The sequence below is a fragment of the Protopterus annectens genome, chromosome 4.part0 (genome assembly GCF_019279795.1).
Source record: "Protopterus annectens isolate FY-2018-M chromosome 4.part0, PAN1.0, whole genome shotgun sequence".
In the NCBI taxonomy this organism is placed as follows: Eukaryota; Metazoa; Chordata; order Ceratodontiformes; family Protopteridae; genus Protopterus; species Protopterus annectens.
In genome coordinates, this window is record NC_056733.1 from 1704642486 (window position 1) to 1704660779 (window position 18294).

The 18294-nt window shown below is 44.8% G+C and overlaps 1 protein-coding gene across 1 annotated transcript in view; it reads left to right on the forward strand.

Moving 5' to 3' along the window:
• LMAN2 (lectin, mannose binding 2) overlaps positions 1-18294 on the forward strand; it is a 586231-nt gene that overhangs the window by 437062 nt on the left and 130875 nt on the right. The gene's annotated exons all lie outside the window — the stretch shown is intronic.

Genomic DNA, 18294 nt, shown 5'->3' on the forward strand with positions numbered 1-18294 from the left:
GCTAGAAGAACCGTCCGTGCGGACGCCGGTTCTTTAGAGGTGTCGGTGGAGCCGGTGTTTCCACCGGACGTTTCTTTGGGATCCCAGGGTGAGACTTTGTTATTGCAGGATGTGGCCTCTCAGGAGGCAGGTCAGGGTGATGGGGCTTCTCAGGTTACTATACTCCCCTCCTGCCTAGGGTGGTTAGGCCCTCTCCTTCTGTTTCCAAGGCTTCTCCTAGAGGCAGGCCAGGTTTAGCTTCAGTTGGTGTCACCCTAGTTCTTCTGGAACTGTGCCCAAGAAGCATATGCTTAAAATGGCAGAAGATTTGATTACTTTGATTAGGGGTTCTTTGCCCCCTCCTGATAAGAGACCTAGGGTGGAGCCTGAGCTAGGGAGTTTTGAGCAGGCTTGGATGTTTCAGAGTCTTGGCTGAAGACTTGCAGGAGTACTCTCCTTATTCTGATTCTGATGTGGATGATTCTACTCCTTCTGCTTCTCCTCCTGAGGATTTTTCTTTTCAGAAACTCTTCATTCCATGAGGGAGCATTTTAAGTGGGAAGGTCAGGACTTCTCTGATTCCAGGAAAAGGCTTAGGGAATTTTTGTTTTACCCCAGCATAGGCCTTTGGCTATACCTCCTGTTTTGGATGTAGTGGAAGATGTTTTACAGAAGCTTCTCTTAATCCTGATTCTTTGCCTCCTGCTCCTGTTAAACCGGATAGGTATTACAGGGTGCCTGAAGCTCATAAGTATCTTTTTAAGAGTCCTAGGGCAGACCCAGAAACTGTTAGCCAGGGGCCTAAAGGTGTTAAGGCTTCTGTTGTCAAGAATCCGGTTCCTGCAGATAAAGAGGCCAGGGCCTTGGATAGATGGGGAAAGAAAGTTTATACTTCTTCCACTCTAGCTATGAGGGCTTTGAATTGCCAGTTTCACATGTTGAAATACCAAAACTATCTCCTTTCACAATTGAAGTCTAAGGTTGATGCTCTGGCGGAAGGTATTGATTGTAAAGAGTTACAAGATTTAGTACATGTTTCTGAACAAGTGGGTAAGCATTCTTTGCAATGTGGTTTTGATGCTGTACAGGCCTCGTCTAGGGTGGCTGCCACTGGGTCAGTTCTTCGCAGGCACGCCTGGCTGAGGGATCAAAATTTATCTGACCATGTTAAAACAAGGATTTTAGATGCTCCTTTACAATCTGATGTGTTGTTTGGTTCTCCTGTTGAGGCAGTTTTAAAGAAAATGGAAGACAAGGCTAAGTCTATGCAGACTGTTAAAGATTTTTTGCAGGTTCAGCCTCCAAAGTTTAGCAGAAATTGGCCTACTAAGGGGTGGACGTATCCTTCTTATGATTCCCAGTCTAGGGGTAGATCTAGACGTGGTAGGGGCAGAGCTCAGGGCTCTTTCAGGCCTAGAACAGGGAGTTCTCCTGCTCAGTCTTCAGGTGAGGGCAGGGGTCAGTCCTTTCGTAAACAGACCCAATGACCTACCTTTTCAGCTGCCAGAGCCTTCTCGTCTGGCAGCACCTTTGGGAGGAAGGTTGGCACTTTTCAAAGAAAATTGGAGTTTAATTACCCAAGACAGATGGGTATTGGATATCATACACCACGGTTACAGGTTTTATTTCCATACCTTGCCTCCTTTCAGAGGCATGCCAGGCGTTCCTCCTCAACAAAGAATAGAGGCTCACAAGCAAATTTCTCTGTTACTTCAACTAGGGGCCATACAGCCAGTCCCTATGCCAGAAGTGGGCCTAGGATTTTATTCTCGCCTGTTCCTAGTACCAAAGAAGGGGAACACGTGGAGACCAATTTTGGATTTATCTATCCTCAACACTTATCTGGACATTCCCAAGTTCAAAATGTTGACGTTACAACAGCTTTTACCTCTGCTGGGCAAAGATCATTGGATGGTAACTTTGGATCTCAAGGAGGCTTACCTTCATGTTCCTATCAGACTAAGTTGCAGGAAGTATCTGCGTTTTCGAGCTGGGACTTCTCACTTTCAGTTCTCTGCATTGCCCTTTGGTTTATCTACTGCGCCCAGAGTGTTCACGAAAGTTCTGGCTCCAGTGATAGCTTTCTTCAGGCTAAAAGGAATACAGATCTATCCTTATTTGGACGATTGCCTGATTCTGGCTCAAGGAAGGGAAGAGCTTCTTCATCATTTGGAATATGTGATAGCAGTGCTAAGATGCCTGGGGTATTCTGTGAACGAAATAAAGTCCAGTCTAGTACCCTCTCAGGACATGTGCTTTCTGGGTGTAAGACTGAATACAGCATCCCATATGGCCTTTTTGACCCCGGACAAACAAAAGAATCTTTCCCTTTACTTCCATCAACTATCTCATCAGTCCGGGCTGACTGCAAGGACAGTCCTTCAAGCCTTAGGGTTCATGGCATCTTGTATTCTGGTGCTTCCCAATGCCAAACTGCATATGAGGAAGCTGCAATGGTATCTCAAAAATGTATGGACACAGCACTGCCAGGATCTGGACACTGTCATTCGAATAATACCTTGCATTCAAAAGGAATTTTTGTGGTGGGCTCAGGAATGTCACCTAAACAAGGGACTCTCTGTGACCCGGCCAGAGGCGAGTCAGATTTTAACGACAGATGCCTCAGACAAAGCTTGGGGAGCTCATCTAAATGGAAAGTGGATACAAGACAAGTGGCCTGCCAGACTACAACATCTACATATCAACCTGAAGGAGATGTTAGCAGTCCAGTTTGCATTAATAGCTCTCAAGGATTTACTTCTTCCAGGGCAGGTGTTGATTCTAACAGACAACACAACTGTCATGTGGTACATCAACAAGCAAGGGGGAACACATTCTTATCCTCTATGCAGGCAAGCAATGATTTTGTGGGAGACTGCTCTCAGTTTACAGCTCAATCTTCAGGCAAGGTTTCTGCCGGAGCACAGAACTCCTTAGCAGATGTGTTGAGCAGGCAATTATGGATCCCCACAGTGGAAATTGGATCCTCATGTATTTCAGAAATTGACAGTGTCATGGGGAACTCCAGACATAGATCTGTTCGCTTCTCCACTAAACCATCAGCTGCCAAAGTTTTGCACGAAAAGGTTTCATCCCACAGCTTGGAAAGTGGATGCTCTTTCTTTCAATTGGAGCAATCTTCATGTGTATGCCTTTCCACCTCTGCCTCTCCTCCCAAAGGTACTTCTAAAGGTCAGACAGGACAAGCCAAGGATGATTCTAATAGCTCCAGATTGGCCTCGACAGCACTGGTACCCATTACTGAGAAGTCTGGTACGGAAGCCTCCATGGCCTTTGCCTTCGATTCCACACCTGTTGTCCCAGGAGGACAGTCATTTGCTCAATGTCAAACTTCACTCTCTTCACCTAACAGCCTGGCATATTCTGTTTTGAACCATAGAGGGTCTCAACTTCCACAACAAGTTTTGAATGTGATTTTGGAAGCTAGAAGGCCTAGTACAAGGAAAGTGTACGCAGATAAATGGAAGAGATTTTTATTTTGGAGTGCAGCAAAGGATTTTGATGTTTCTGAGCCTAATTTAAGTGTGGCTCTTCAATATCTTACTGAGTTACTGGACAAAGGTTTGTCCTTCTCTTCTATTAAGGTTCATGCTGCAGCAATTTCAGCTCACTATGACTGTGACCCACCATTGTTTTCTCATCCTTTGTTCAAGCAATTTCTTAGAGGGGCAAAGAATATAAGACCCCCGTGAGCTCCTACTCCTGCTTGGGATCTCAATTTTGTGTTGGAGAAACTCACTCTACAACCTTTTGAGCCTGCAGCTACTACTGAGTTGAAATATTTATCATGGAAGACTGCCTTTTTGTTGGCCATTACCTCTGCAAGAAGGGTTTCTGAATTACAGGCCCTTATGGCGGTTGAGCCTTTCTTAATTTTCCATAAGGATAGGGTATCTTTACGTACTAATCCTTCCTTTATGCCTAAAGTGGTTTCTAGTGTGGCTTTGAACCAAACTATTCATTTGCCTACTTTTTATGCAAATCCCCAAAATAAAGGGGAAAAGATTTTGCACACTTTAGATGTACACAGGCAGTTGCGATATTATTTGAACAGAACTAAAGGGTTCAGGCAGTCTCAGCAGTTATTTGTTTCTTTTGCTTTGAGTTCTCAGGGCAAGCCTGTGTCAAAACAAACTATTTCTAAGTGGATTGGGTTTTGCATTGCTTTCTGTTATTCCCATCATGGCAAGGAGATTCCAGCTGGGATTAGGCCTCATTCCACTAGGGCTACTGCCACTTGACAGCTTTTTTGAGGGGGGTGGCAACCAAGGATATTTTGGAGGCAGCTACTTGGAGTTCAGTGCATACTTTCTCTAGGCATTATCACCTACCACTTTACTCTAAATCCAGGGCTGGTTTTGCCACTGCTGTTTTGCAGGGCATTTTGGCAGCTCCTGCTTCCTTATAGTTTGGCCATCCTCCCTTACCTCTGCTTTGGGATTCTACCCAAGTGTAAGGACTGCAGCAATGTGAGATGAAGAACATAGTACAGTTTTGTACCTACCATAAATGTAGATGTTCAAGATCCACATTGCTGCAGTCAATTTACCCTCCTCCTTCCCTCTGTAGTTAGAGGTGGTTGTGTGGGTTGGGTTGTAAATATTGTGTATATTGTATATATTGTACATATAATTAGTGCAAGGGTGGTTGGTTGTTTGTTTGCTGTCTTTTGGTTTTGACCTTTATTTTTAGGGTCTTCTGACATCTGGGGCAAGAAAAGACTGAGGATATGACGTCGGTCATGCGCATTTGTACCCTGACGTCCTGATGTCAGTCAAATGCGCCTTGACCGACGTCAGCCTTATACTTTGATATTCGGGCCGACCGAGGACAGCGGACTACCCAAGTGTAAGGACTGCAGCAATGTGGATCTTCGAACATCTACATTTATGGTAGGTACAAAACTGTACTTTTTTCTACATCCGACCCTATGTTACCCCTGATTCCCAGGGTATTGCATAAGATGGAGAAGAGTGAAAACTGATAAGCAGAGCCCCATTTTGGCCCAGGCATCACTGGATGTTCTTCGTGTTTCACTGTTGCAGTCATAACTGTAGGGTGATCCTGCCGGCAGGCAGCCCGAGGTCGGCCAGAATCCCAAAGTCTGGGTCCGGCGTCGGCTGTTCCAGCAAGCACCCTGACATCAGAACGCAGGGATATAAAGCTGACAGCCGACGCCATCTTCTCCAGTCTTTCTTGCCGTGCCGTGGAAAGCAGCTCGCAAGTCGTTGGTTGGCGTTTTCAGACAACATGCTTTGATTGTCTTCGGTCCGAAGTTTTCTACTTCTCTTCTCAAGCTAAGTACCCCGTTGGGGAAACTTTTTTCTTGCTCCTCTGATGTCAGAAAAAGTTAATAATTGTATATCGTGTGGGAAACAAATACCTCATAAAGATTTCCACTCTTACTGTCTACCTTGCTTAGGCCCTGACCACGACGTTTCTTGCTGTCGGTTCTGTGCCAGGTTTAATTCTCGCACTATCAAGTGTAGGTACGATTGGGCCTTGAATTATTTCGGTAGACGATTCAATTATAGGATGTCGTCGGATACTTTACTGACAACTGGAATTCAAAAGAAACGCAAAGACAAGGATAGGCCTTCGAGGTCCAAACATGATATTTTGCAGCCGGAGCCAGCTTCGGGTTCGGCGGTCATCAGTGAGGCGCTTTTGCAGCCCCTGTCGTCCACCACTTCGGAACCGATGGCCGACACGGACTCCCATGGGGAGCCTTCTAGGCCTACTATTTTAACTGCTGCAGGACCTTCGGACGTCGCTCCTTCAGATGGGTCCGGAACCGCTGTGCAGGTACCGACTTCTGAGGGGGTTTTCAGGCCTTCTAATATCACTATTTCTACAAAGACAAAGGCAAAGTCAAAGACTCCTGTTAAACCAAGGGTTTCTTCACAAGCTTCCTCGGATACAGCTCCCAAGTCCCAGAAGCAATTACTTCGGATGGCTGAAGATTTACTTACAATGATTAGGGGTTCTCACCCTCCTCTAGAAAAAAGGCCTAGACAGGATATTCCTTATGATTCTTCTGATCAGGCTTCTGTGTCTTCTGTCTCTTCCTCTGACCAGGATTATTCTTTTCCTCCTTATGAGGATTCTGATGCAGAGGACTCTATTCCCTCTGCTTCTCCTCCTGAAGATTTCTTTTTTGGGGAAACCTTACATGAGATGAGGGAGCATTTTCATTGGGAAGGTCAGGATTACTCTGCTTCCAAGAAGAGACTTAGGGAATTTCTCCTTCTCCCTCAACACAGACCTTTGGCTATTCCTCCTGTAGTTGATATTGTGGATGATGCTTTTTCTGAAGCTAACCTAATTCCTGATTCCTTGCCGCCTGCTCCTTCTAAGCCTGATAGATTTTACAGAGTCCCTGACTCCCATCAATTCTTATTTAAGAACCCTTCTGCTGATCCTGAAACCATTTCTCAGGGTTCTAGGGCTGCTAAGGCCACTTCTTCTAAAAATCCTATCCCCTCTGAAAAGGATTCCCGTGCCTTGGACAGGTGGGGCAAGAAGGTTTACACTTCTGCTACCCTTTCTATTAGAGCTTTAAATTGCCAGTTTCACATGTTCAAGTATCAGCAGTTTCTTTTGTCTGTTCTAAAGCAAAAGCTCTCTACCTTTCCTGCATGTGCAGAGGACAAGGAATTACAGGATGTTTTGCATGCAACTGAACAAGTTAGCAAACATAGTTTACATTGTGGTTTTGATGCCTTAGAAGCTTCTTGCAGGGCTGCTGTCTCTGGTACTGTTATCAGGAGACATGCTTAGCTTCGTGAGCAGAATTTACCAGAACAGGTTAAGGCTAAGCTGTTAGATGCCCCTGTTCAGCATGATGTTTTATTTGGATCCAAGGCTGAGGAGGTTATTAAAAAGATGGAAGAAAAAGCAAAATCTATGCAGACTGCTAAAGATTTTTTACAAGTTCAGCCTCCTAGATTTTCTAGAAATTGGCCCTCCAAAAATTGGTCTTTTCCCACGTCTGACAGGCCTCAAAGGGGAAGATATAGACGCTCCAGAGGTCTGGGGCAGGCTCAGTCCTCTTACAGGTCCAGACAATGGACTGCTTCTTTACCTAGAAGGGGAGAAGATAGACCTCAATCTCAAAAGAAGCAGACCCAATGACTCTCTCCGTTGGGCTACAGGTCCTCCTTGCCTGGAAGCCCCTCTCGGAGGAAAACTTTCTCTCTTCTACCAAAATTGGACTCATATTACCCAGGACAAATGGGTTTTAGACGTGATTTTAAGAGGCTACAAATTCCACTTTCATACTCTGCCAAGGTCTTCAGGATGGCCGGATCTGCCAAAACATCAGTGGTCAGAGGCCTTAAATCAAGTGGACGCCTTATTGGCCATGAAAGCCATAGAACCTGTTCCACTTCCAGAGATGGGAAAAGGTTTTTACTCCAGACTTTTTCTGGTCCCAAGGAAACAAAACTCATGGAGACCTATTCTGGACCTCTCAGTGTTAAATACCTTTCTGGAGATTCCAAATTCAAGATGCTTACTCTGCAACAACTTCTTCCCATGCTCTCCCAGGATGCTTGGATGGTGACATTGGACTTGAAGGAAGCCTATTTACACATTCCCATCAGACAGGAACGCAGAAAATACCTCAGATTCAAGGCAGGTTCGAGACACTTTCAATTCTCTGTACTGCCCTTTGGCTTATCTACTGCGCCCGGAGTCTTCACCAAGTGTCTGGCTCCAGTAGTAGCTTATTGCAGACCCCAAGGTATTCAAATTTACCCCTACCTGGACGACTGCCTTATTCAGGCAGACAGCAAGGATCTTTTACTTCAACATCTATAGTTTGTTCAGCGTCTTCTCCTACTACTGGGATTCTCAGTGAACACAAAAAAAGTCACATTTGATCCCCTCTCAACAAATGATCTTTTTGGGAGCTCTTCTAAACACAAGCTTACAAAGGGCCTTCCTTACTCCAGAAAAACAAGTACAGCTGGCATCAATTTTCAGAACCTTGGCTACTTTAACTCAGCTCACTGCAAGGGAATTCCTGCAGGCTTTGGGCTACATGGCTTCTTGCATCCTGTTGATTCCAAATGCAAGGCTTCATATGAGAAAACTTCAATGGTACCTAAAGAGTGTATGGTCTCAGCATTACCACAGCCTGGAAACTATGATACCTCTGATTCCCTGCCTCCAAAAGGAGTTCCTTTGGTGGTTCAGGACTTGTGCTTCAAACGAAGGGAATCCTTTTCGTCTACCTCATCCTGCTCAGATCATAACCACAGACGCCTCGGATTATGCTTGGGGAGCTCATTACCTAAACAATTGCCAGCAGGGCTACTGGACAAAGAAGCATCTTACCTGGCACATCAACTTGAAGGAAATGTTGGCAGTCCAAAATGCTCTTCTAGCCTTCCAGAGTCTTTTGCAACCAGGCCATCTTCTGATTCGCACAGACAATACCACAGTCATGTGGTACATAAACAAGCAAGGGGGCTGTCACTCCTACCCCCTTTGCAGACTAGCCATGAGCCTATGGGACACAGCTCTAAATCTAAATCTGCATCTTCAAGCTCAATTCATTCCAGGAAAACAGAATCTCTTAGCAGACAGCCTAAGCAGAAATCGTTTGGATCCTCACGAATGGATGCTGGACCCCAACATATTCAGCAGGATTGCAGCAGTTTGGGGAGTCCCTCAGATAGATCTGTTTGCATCTCATCTCAACCATCAGCTGCCTCTCTTTTGCACCAGGTCCTTCCACAAAGCAGCTTGGAAAGTGGATGCCCTGTCTTTCAGCTGGAGGAATCTTTCAGGATATGCCTTCCCTCCTCTTCTGCCTCGGGTGTTAATGAAAATAAAACAGGACAAACCCAAGATTTTCATTTTGATAGCTCCAAATTGGCCTCGGCAGTTTTGGTATCCAACTTTAAGACACCTGTTCTTGGAACCTCCATGGATTCTGCCTCTGTTTCCTTCTCTTCTGTCCCAGCATCAGGGTCAGATGTTTCACTCTCAAATCAAGACTCTTTGCCTGGCTGCTTGGCTTTACAAGGGTCTTTGACTCCTCCTGCTTTTCCCAAACAAGTTTTGGATGTTCTCTTAGAAGCTAGGTGTCCTAGCACTAGAAAATCCTATGCTTCTAAATGGAAAATATTTTGTATTTGGATGCGGGACCGAGGTTCTAACCCTCTTTTGCCTGACATTTCTTCCATTCTACTTTACCTTTTTCTTAAAGGCCTCTCCTTTTCTTCCATTAAAATCCATGCTTCTGCTATCTCGGCTCATTACAACACTGATCCCCCCATTTTTTTCTCATCAGCTGGTGAGACAATTCTTGAGAGGGGCTAAGAATTTAAGACCTCCCAGAACTCCTCCTGTTCCTGCTTGGGACCTTAATTATGTTTTGGAAAAACTAACTTTAGCCCCCTTTGAGCCTGCGGCTGCTTCGGATATCAAGTTCCTTTCCTGGAAGACAGCTATTTTATTAGCTTTGACTTCTGCCAGAAGGGTTTCTGAGTCGCAAGCTCTCATGGCTGTGAAACCATACCTTATTTTCCACCAAGACAGAGTTGCCTTGAGGACCAATCCTACATTTATGCCTAAGGTGATTTCTAAAGTGGCTTTAAATCAGACTATTCACCTTCCTACTTTCTTTCCAAATCCTCAAAACATAGGGGAAAGGATTTTGCATTCATTGGACGTACACAGACAACTAAGGTTTTACCTGGATAGAACTAAAGATTTCAGGAAATCTGATCAGTTGCTTATCTCTTATGCCTCTAGTTCTCTAGGCAAGGCTATCTCTAAACAAACTATTTCCAAATGGATTGCTCATGGGATAAGGTTTTGTTACTCTCACTTTGGGAAACAAATTCCAGGTACTGTTAGAAGGCATTCTACTAGAGCAGCTGCCACTTCAGCAGCTTTTCTCAGAGGAGTTCCTACCAAGGACATTTTGGAAGCTGCCACTTGGAGTTCAGTGCATACTTTATCTAAACACTATAATCTCCCTTTGTATTCTAAGTCTAGGGCAGGTTTTGCCTCTGCTGTCTTGCAGGGTCTTCTGGCTGCCCCTTCTTCTGCATAACCTCCTCCCTCATCACAGCTTTGGGATTCCACCCTACAGTTATGACTGCAACAGTGAAACACGAAGAACATAGTACAGTTGTGTACACCTACCATAAATGTAGATGTTCGAGTGTCTTCACTGTTGCAGTCGGTGTTTCCCTCCCACCTATCCCCTCTTATCTTCCTCTTCTTTTGTGGTGTATTTGTGTTTCCTTTTTGGACACCTTTTGGTTATTGTATGGGACTTCTGACATCTGGGGCAAGAAAGACTGGAGAAGATGGCGTCAGCTGTCAGCTTTATATCCCTGCGTTCTGACGTCAGGGTGCTTGCTGGAACAGCCGACGCCGGACCCAGACTTTGGGATTCTGGCCGACCTCAGGCTGCCTGCCAGCAGGATCACCCTACAGTTATGACTGCAACAGTGAAGACACTCGAACATCTACATTTATAGTAGGTGTACACAACTGTACTTTCTCCCTCCTGCAGAGTCTAGCAAGGTCAGAACTGATATGTTTGCTTCAGAGGGTGGATCTATATACCCAGGGAGAAAAAGTGTTCTTGCACCCCAGCATGAGCACTGTAATGCTGACAGCTTGGATGATCTACTACTCATCCCTTCCAGGCATGTTTTCCAAGTATATATTAAATATTTTGATTGAAGCTAGGAAACCAAAAACAAGGAAGTCATGTCTAACAAAGTGGAATGGATTTTTCCTCCTTTGCCTTGCTAGACATCAAGATCCAAGTTCAATTCTGGTTCAGCTCTGATTCTCGACTGTCTGTTGGAATTTTACATAACAAGGCTTGTATCTCTTTCAAGGTACGTCTCGGCTGTCTTAGGGTGCCTGTGTAGACCCGTGTTAACTTCAATACTAGTTAAGTAGTTCCTGAAAGGGTTACTTCCTGGAACCAATCAAAAGACACATTGCTCCAACACCGGACCTAATTTACACAGGGAAAAAACTCACCCCATTGCCATTTGAACCAGGTGCTTACATCCCTCAAACATCTTTCCTGGAAAACTGTTTATAGTTCCTGTTATCTCTGCTAGAAGTGTTTCTAAGTTTCAAGTCTTAATGTGCAAAGAATACTTTGATTTTCACAAAGACGAGGTCACTCAACGTACTAACTCTACTTTTTTGCCTGAGGTGGTGAGAGAACTACCTTTGAATCAGGCTTTTTACCTGTCTTTCATCTTCTCAAAGCCCTAGAAGAAAGAAGGAATCAAATATTATTTTGGATGTGCATAGACGGCCAGGATTTTTTTGGACATAAGTAAAGAAATCAGATCAGTTTGTTACATTTGCTAGTGACCGGGAGGGAAAGCTTGTGTATAGACTTTATCAAGATGGCTTGCTCAGCCATGTTGGCCACCACAGCATTCCTTTAGCAAGAGAGTCGGTACCTAATGCATTTTGTAAGCAGCAATCTTGTCTTCTGGGCAGGATGTTGTCTGCTGCAAAAAAAAAAACAATATTGTAGGGATCAAAAGTATGAAAATGTGTGAGGTGCTTAGGTACATGCCTTGTGGTTGAATTCTCAGTTAGGAACCTGGAATCTCATGGTCCATGTTCTTCGTGTTTCACTGATGCAGTCATCACATTTGGGTTATCTGCTTGCAGGTAGCCCTCAGTCGGCCTGATTATCAAAGTCTTAGGTCCTGTGTCGGTTGCTATCTCATCTTCCATGACGTCAGATAGTCAGGGTTATAAAGCATGCAGCCAACACCATTACATCAGTCTTTCTTGCCGTGCGGTGCCCGAAGCAGTTCGCAAGTGCCGGTCGTCCGACTCCTGAAATATTCGATGTTATTGTTTCACTGTTGCAGTCATTACTCTTGGGTTATCCTGCTGGCAGGCGACCCGCGGTCGGCTAGAACTCTAAAGTTTAGGTCTGGCGTCGGTTGCTGTCGCCTCCTCCCTGACATCAGTGCACCAGGGGCATAAAAGATGCAGCCGACGCCATTTTCTTCAGTCTTTCTTGTCGCGCGGTGCCCGAAGCAAAAGCAGCTCGCAAGTGCCAGTCGGCCAACTCCTGAGATTTTCACAGACAAATTTCAGATCCGAAGTCTTCATTAAAGCTAAGTACCCCGTTGGGGAAATTTTTTTTTTGCTCCAGTCCGATGTCAGAAAAAGTTAACAATTGTATTTCTTGTGGGAAGCAAATACCTCCATAAGGATTATCACTCTTACTGTATTCCTTGTCTAGGCCCTGATCATAACATTGCTAGCTGTCGTTTTTATGCTAGATTCAACAAACGCACTATTAAGCGTTGCTTTGATTTTGCTTAGCATTACTTTGGCCGAAAATTCAATTACATAATGCTGTCGGAACAACCGATGATCGGAGTTTCTAAAAAACGCAAGGAAAAAGAGAAAGACAGGCATCCGAGATCCAAAACCGACGACGTGACTTCCGCTAAGCCAGTCGCTGGTTCGCCGGGTCTCAGTGAGTCGCTTTCACAGCCCCTGACACCCGCTACCTCAGAGCCACAGGCTGCTGACGACTCCCACATAGAGCCAGCTAGGCCTCTGGATACTCAACATATTGGACACTCGGAAATCTTTCCCTAGGATTGGTCCGGAGCCACTGAGCAGGCATTGGCTTCTGAGGGTGTTTTCAGACCTACACAGTTACATGTAAAGCGTACTTCAGCTTCAAAAGCAAAGACTACAGCAGCTTTAAAGACAAAGAAACAAGTACAGCATTCTTCAGAACAGACTTCCATGCCTAAAAAACAGATGCTCAAAATGGCCGAAGACCTTATTACCTTGATCAGGGGTTCCCATCCCCCTCTTAACAAAAGGCCTAGGCAAGAGACAGACTATGACTCTTCAGATCAGGTTTCCATTTCCTCTGACTCCTCTTCTGTACAGGAATACTCTCTTCCTCCCTATGAGGATTCTGATGCTGAAGAATCCATTCCTTCAGCCTCTCCTCCTGAGGATTTTTCTTTTGGGGAAACCCTGCATAGCATGAGGGAACACTTCCACTGGGAGAGCCAAGATTATTCAGAATCATAGAAAAGGCTCTGAGATTTTTTTTTACTTCCTCAGCACAGGCCTCTTGCTATTCCCCCTGTGCTAGACATTGTGGATGATGTATTCTCAGAGTCCGGCCTTTCTCCAGATTCCTTACCTCCAGCTCCTGTTAAGCCAGACAGATATTACAGGGTTCCCGATTCTCATAAATGTCTTTATAAAAACCCTGCTGCTGATCCAGAAACTATTTCTCAGGGTCCCAAGGGGGTTAAGGCTGCTACTGCAAAAAACCCTGTCTCTTCTGACAGGGATTCAAGGGCACTAGACAGATGGGGGAAAAATCTTTACACTTGTGCTACTTTGACTGTGAGAGCTTTAAATTGTCAATTTCATATGATTAAATATCAGCAATACTTAATGTCACTGTTAAAACAGAAAATGTTGACTAATTCTGATTGTACAGAAAATAAGGAAATACCGGATTTATTGCATGCAACTGAACAAGTGGGAAAGCATACTTTGCAATGTGGTTTTGACTCTCTGGAGGCCTCCTACAGGGCCGCAGTTATGGGTTCTGTCATTAGGAGGCACGCTTGGTTAAAGGAACAAAATCTGCCTGATCATGTTAAAGCAAAATTATTAGATGCTCCATTACAGCATGATATTTTATTTGGTGTTAAAGCAGAGGAGGTTTTGAAGAAAATGGAGGACAAAGCGAAATCTATGCAAACAGTAAAGGATTTCTTTCAGGTGCAGCCACCAAAATTTAGCAGGAACTGGCCTACAAAGAATTGGTCCGTTCCAGTGTCGGATAGGCTACAAAGAGGCAGATACAGACGTCCCAGAGGCAGATCCCAGCCCCAGGGCTCATACAGCCCAAAACAGTGGGGTACTTCTACCTCCAAAACTGAAGAAGACAAAGCACAGCCATGCAGGAAACAGTCCCAATGACTTGCCTCTGCCAGCTCCAAGCACTTGTCTTCTTGCAGCCCCCTTAGGGGGAAAACTAGCACTTTTCTCTCAAAATTGGCACATGATCACCCAGGACAAATGGGTAATGAATATAATGTCCCAGGGCTACAGGTTCCACTTTCACACCCTGCCAAAGGCAAAAGGTATGCCAAACCTGCCACACAATCAATGGGCAGAGGCACAAAAACAAGTTTTAAGCCTTATGCAAATGAGGGCCATTCAGCAAGTACCACAGCAAGAGCAGGGACAAGGATTTTACTCAAGACTTTTCTTAATCCCCAGAAAGGACAAAACCTGGAGACCAATACTGGACCTGTCTGTTCTAAACACATTTCTGGATGTTCCAAAATTCAAAATGTTAACTCTGCAGCAGCTTCTGCCCATGCTGGGCAAGAAGGCTTGGCTTGTAACTTTGGACTTAAAAGAGGCATACCTGCACATACCAATCAGACAATCTTGCAGAAGATACCTCAGATTCATAGCTGGCTCGATGCACTACCAATTTTCTGCACTGCCCTTTGGCTTATCTACTGCGCCCAGGGTCTTCACAAAATGCCTGGCACCAGTAATTGCATTTTGCAGACAGAGGAATTCAAATTTATCCCTACTTGGACGGCTGCCTTATACAAGCAGAGAACAAGGACACTCTACTAAAGCATCTGGCGTTTGTAAAAAAATTATTAATTTTCCTAGGGTACACAGTAAATGAAAAGAAATCAAAACTAGTACCCTCTCAAGAGATAATATTCCTGGGTGCAAGCTTAAATACAACTGCCCAGATGGCTTATCTCACGCCATACAAAGACAACTAACTTCTTACTTCAAAATGTTGGCAACAAAGACCCAGTTATCTGCAAGAAAAATTCTGCAGGCTTTGTGCTTCATGGCATCCTGCATACTGCTAATTTCATATGCCAGACTGCATATGAGGAAACTTCAGTGGTACCTAAAAAGTGTCTGGGCTCAACATTGTCAAAACCTGGAAGCATTAATTACCCTCATTCCTTGCCTGCAACAGGAGTTTTGATGGTGGGCTCATGCTTGTCACCTCAACAAGGGACAGCCTTTCACTCTACCCACAGCCAGGCAGACAATAACAACAGATGCATCAGACTATGCCTGGGGAGCACACATGGCAGGAAAATGTATTCCGGGCACATGGCCCACAAGCCAAATGCATCTACATATCAATCAGAAAGAGGTGCTAGCTGTTCAGAATGCCCTGACAGCCTTCAAGGATTTACTCCATCCAGGACAACTACTGATAAGGATGGACAATACTACAGACAATGTGGTACATAAACAAACAGGGAGGCACACATTCCTACCCCCTCTGCAAACAAGCCATGACTTTATGGAACACAGCATTGACTTATCAAGTACACCTGCAAGCACAATTCTTGCCAGGAAAGAACAATACTCTGGCAGACGAACTAAGTAGAAACCTTACGGATCCCCACGAATGGAAACTGGATCCACTAGTCTTCAGTATGATAACAAAGGAATGGGGATGCCCAGACATAGATCTATTTGCCTCCCCTCACAACTGCCAACTACAGAAATTCTGCAGAAGGACTTATCACAAGCAAGCATGGAAAGTGGATGCTCTATCATTCAGCTGGAAAAGTCTAACAGTATATACCTTTCCTCCTCTGCCTCTCCTCCCCAAGGGTACTCCTAAAGGTCAGACAAGAGAAGCCAAGAATGATCCTGATTGCTTCAGACTGGCCACGCCAGCACTGGTACCCAGTCCTAAAACATTTGTCTCAAGACCCATCCTGGACACTGCCTCTTATTCCTCACTTACTGACCCAGTGAAACAATCAGATTCTGCACAGCCAACTCAGGACCCTAAATCTGGCAGCATGGCAGATAATGTAACCATTCAAAACACTCCTCTCTCTAAAGCAGTGATGGGTGTTATTTTGGAGGCCAGGAGGCCCGGTACCAGAAAATCTTATGCAGACAAATGGAAAAGATTCTGTGTTTGGAACCAGGCACAAGGACTTGACACATCTGTACCAAATAATCCTCAGATTTTACAATACCTAACTGAGATCCTGGACAAAGGCGTATCCTTTTCATCAATTAAAATTCATGCTTCAGCCATTTCAGCTCATTACGATACGGAACCTCCTATTTTTTCCCATCCATTGATAAGGCAGTACCTCAGAGGGGCCAAAAACATAAGACCTCCAAGGAGAGCCCCAGTACCTACATGGGACCTCAATTATGTCTTGGAAAAACTCACACTGCCGCCTTTTGAGCCAGCCAATACAGCTGATATAAAGTTTTCATCTTGGAAAACAGCTCTGCTCCTAGCAATAACCTCTGCAAGACGAGTTTGAGTTACAGGCACTCATGGCTGTGGAACCTTTCATCATTTTCCATCCAGACAGGATTTCTCTAAGAACAAAACCTCCATTTATGCCTAAGGTAGTGTCCAGTGTGGCCCTCAACCAAACTATTCATCTGCCTACCTTTCATCCAAACCCACAGAATAAGGATGAGAGACTTCTGCATTCCTTGGACATACACAGACAACTACACTACTAAAGCTTTCAGAAAAACTGAGCAACTTCTAGTGGCATATGCTGCTGGATCTCAAGGAAAGCCTATCTCAAAACAGACTATTTCAAAATGGATAGGCCACTGCATTCGTTTCTGCTACTCACAACATGGCATATCAGTGCCCAAGGCCATTAGACCTCATTCTACCAGGGCAGCAGCCACTTCAGCAGCCTTTCTCAGAGGAGTACCAACCAAAGACATTTTAGAGGCTGCAACTTGGAGTTCAGTGCACACTTTTACAAAGCACTTCCATTTATCTCTCTGCTCTAAATCCAGAGAAGGCTTTGCCACCGCAGTTTTGCAAGGCCTTATAGCCTCTCCTAATCCTCTTTAGGACCAGCCACCTAGCCTTAGCTTTGGGATTCAACCCAAGAGTAATGACTGCAACAGTGAAACACGATGAACATAGTACAGATGTTCTTCGTGTTACCCTGCTGCAGTCATCACACTTGGGTTATCCTGTCGTCAGGCGGTCCCGCAGTCGGCCGGATTTCCAAAGTCTTGGTCCGACTTCGGTTGTTGTCACCTCATCCCTGACGTCAATGCGCCAGGAGTACATATACTGCAACTGATGCCATTTTCTCCAGTCTTTCTTGCCACGCGGTGCCCGAAGCAGAAGCAGTTCGCAAGTGCCGGTCGGCCGACTTCTGAGATTATCGAATTCGAATTTCAGACCGAAGTCTTCTATAAAGCTAAGTACCCCGTTGGGGAAACTTTTCTTGCCTCAGACCGATGTCAGAAAAAGTTAACAATTGTATTTCTTGTGGGAAGCAAATACCTCATAAGGATTTTCATTCTTATTGCATACCTTGCCTAGGCCCTGATCACGACGTCACTTCTTGTCGTTTTTGTGCTAGGTTTAATAAGCGTACTATTAAGAGGCGATTTGATTTCGCTTGACTAAAACCTGACAGCATATGCCTTTCCTCCATTACCTCTTCTCACAAAGGTTCTTTTGAAGGTCAAAAAGGAGAAACCTCGACTGATTCTCGGAGCCCCAGACTGACCACGCCAGCACTGGTACCCGCTATTGAAGAATATGTCTCACAGCCCACCATGGATATTGCCTCAAATACCTCATTTGCTCACGTAGCAAAACAAACAGATTCTACACAGCCAGCTAAAAACCTTAAACCTGGCGGCATGGCGAATCTTTTAAACATCCAACCAGCCCCTTTCACAAGCAGTTCTGGATGTTATTCTGAAAGCCAGGAGGCCAAGCACCAGGAAGGCTTACTCGGACAAATGGAAAAGGTTTTCTGCCTGGAACCAAGCTAAAGGCCAAGACACAACTCAGCCTCATATACCTCACATTCTGCAGTATTTAGCAGAGAGGTTGCACAAAGGACTTTCCCTCTCCTCAATTAAAATCCATGCTTCAGCTATTTCAGCTCACTACGACACAAATCCACCTTTATTTTCACATCCTCTTCTAAAGCAGTTCCTCAGAGGGGCAAAAAAACATTAGACCACCTAGAAGAGCTCCTACACCAACATGGGACCTCAACTTTGTTCTGGAAAAACTAACTTTACCTCCCTTTGAACCAGCTTTCTCTGCAGACCTTCAATTCCTATCTTGGAAGACTGTCCTGCTTCTGGCAATAACTTCTGCTAGGAGAGTCTCAGAATTACAGGCACTAATGGCAATGGAATGGCAATGGAACCTTTCCTCATTTTTCATCAAGACAGAGTTTCTCTACGAACTAATCTTTCCTTCAT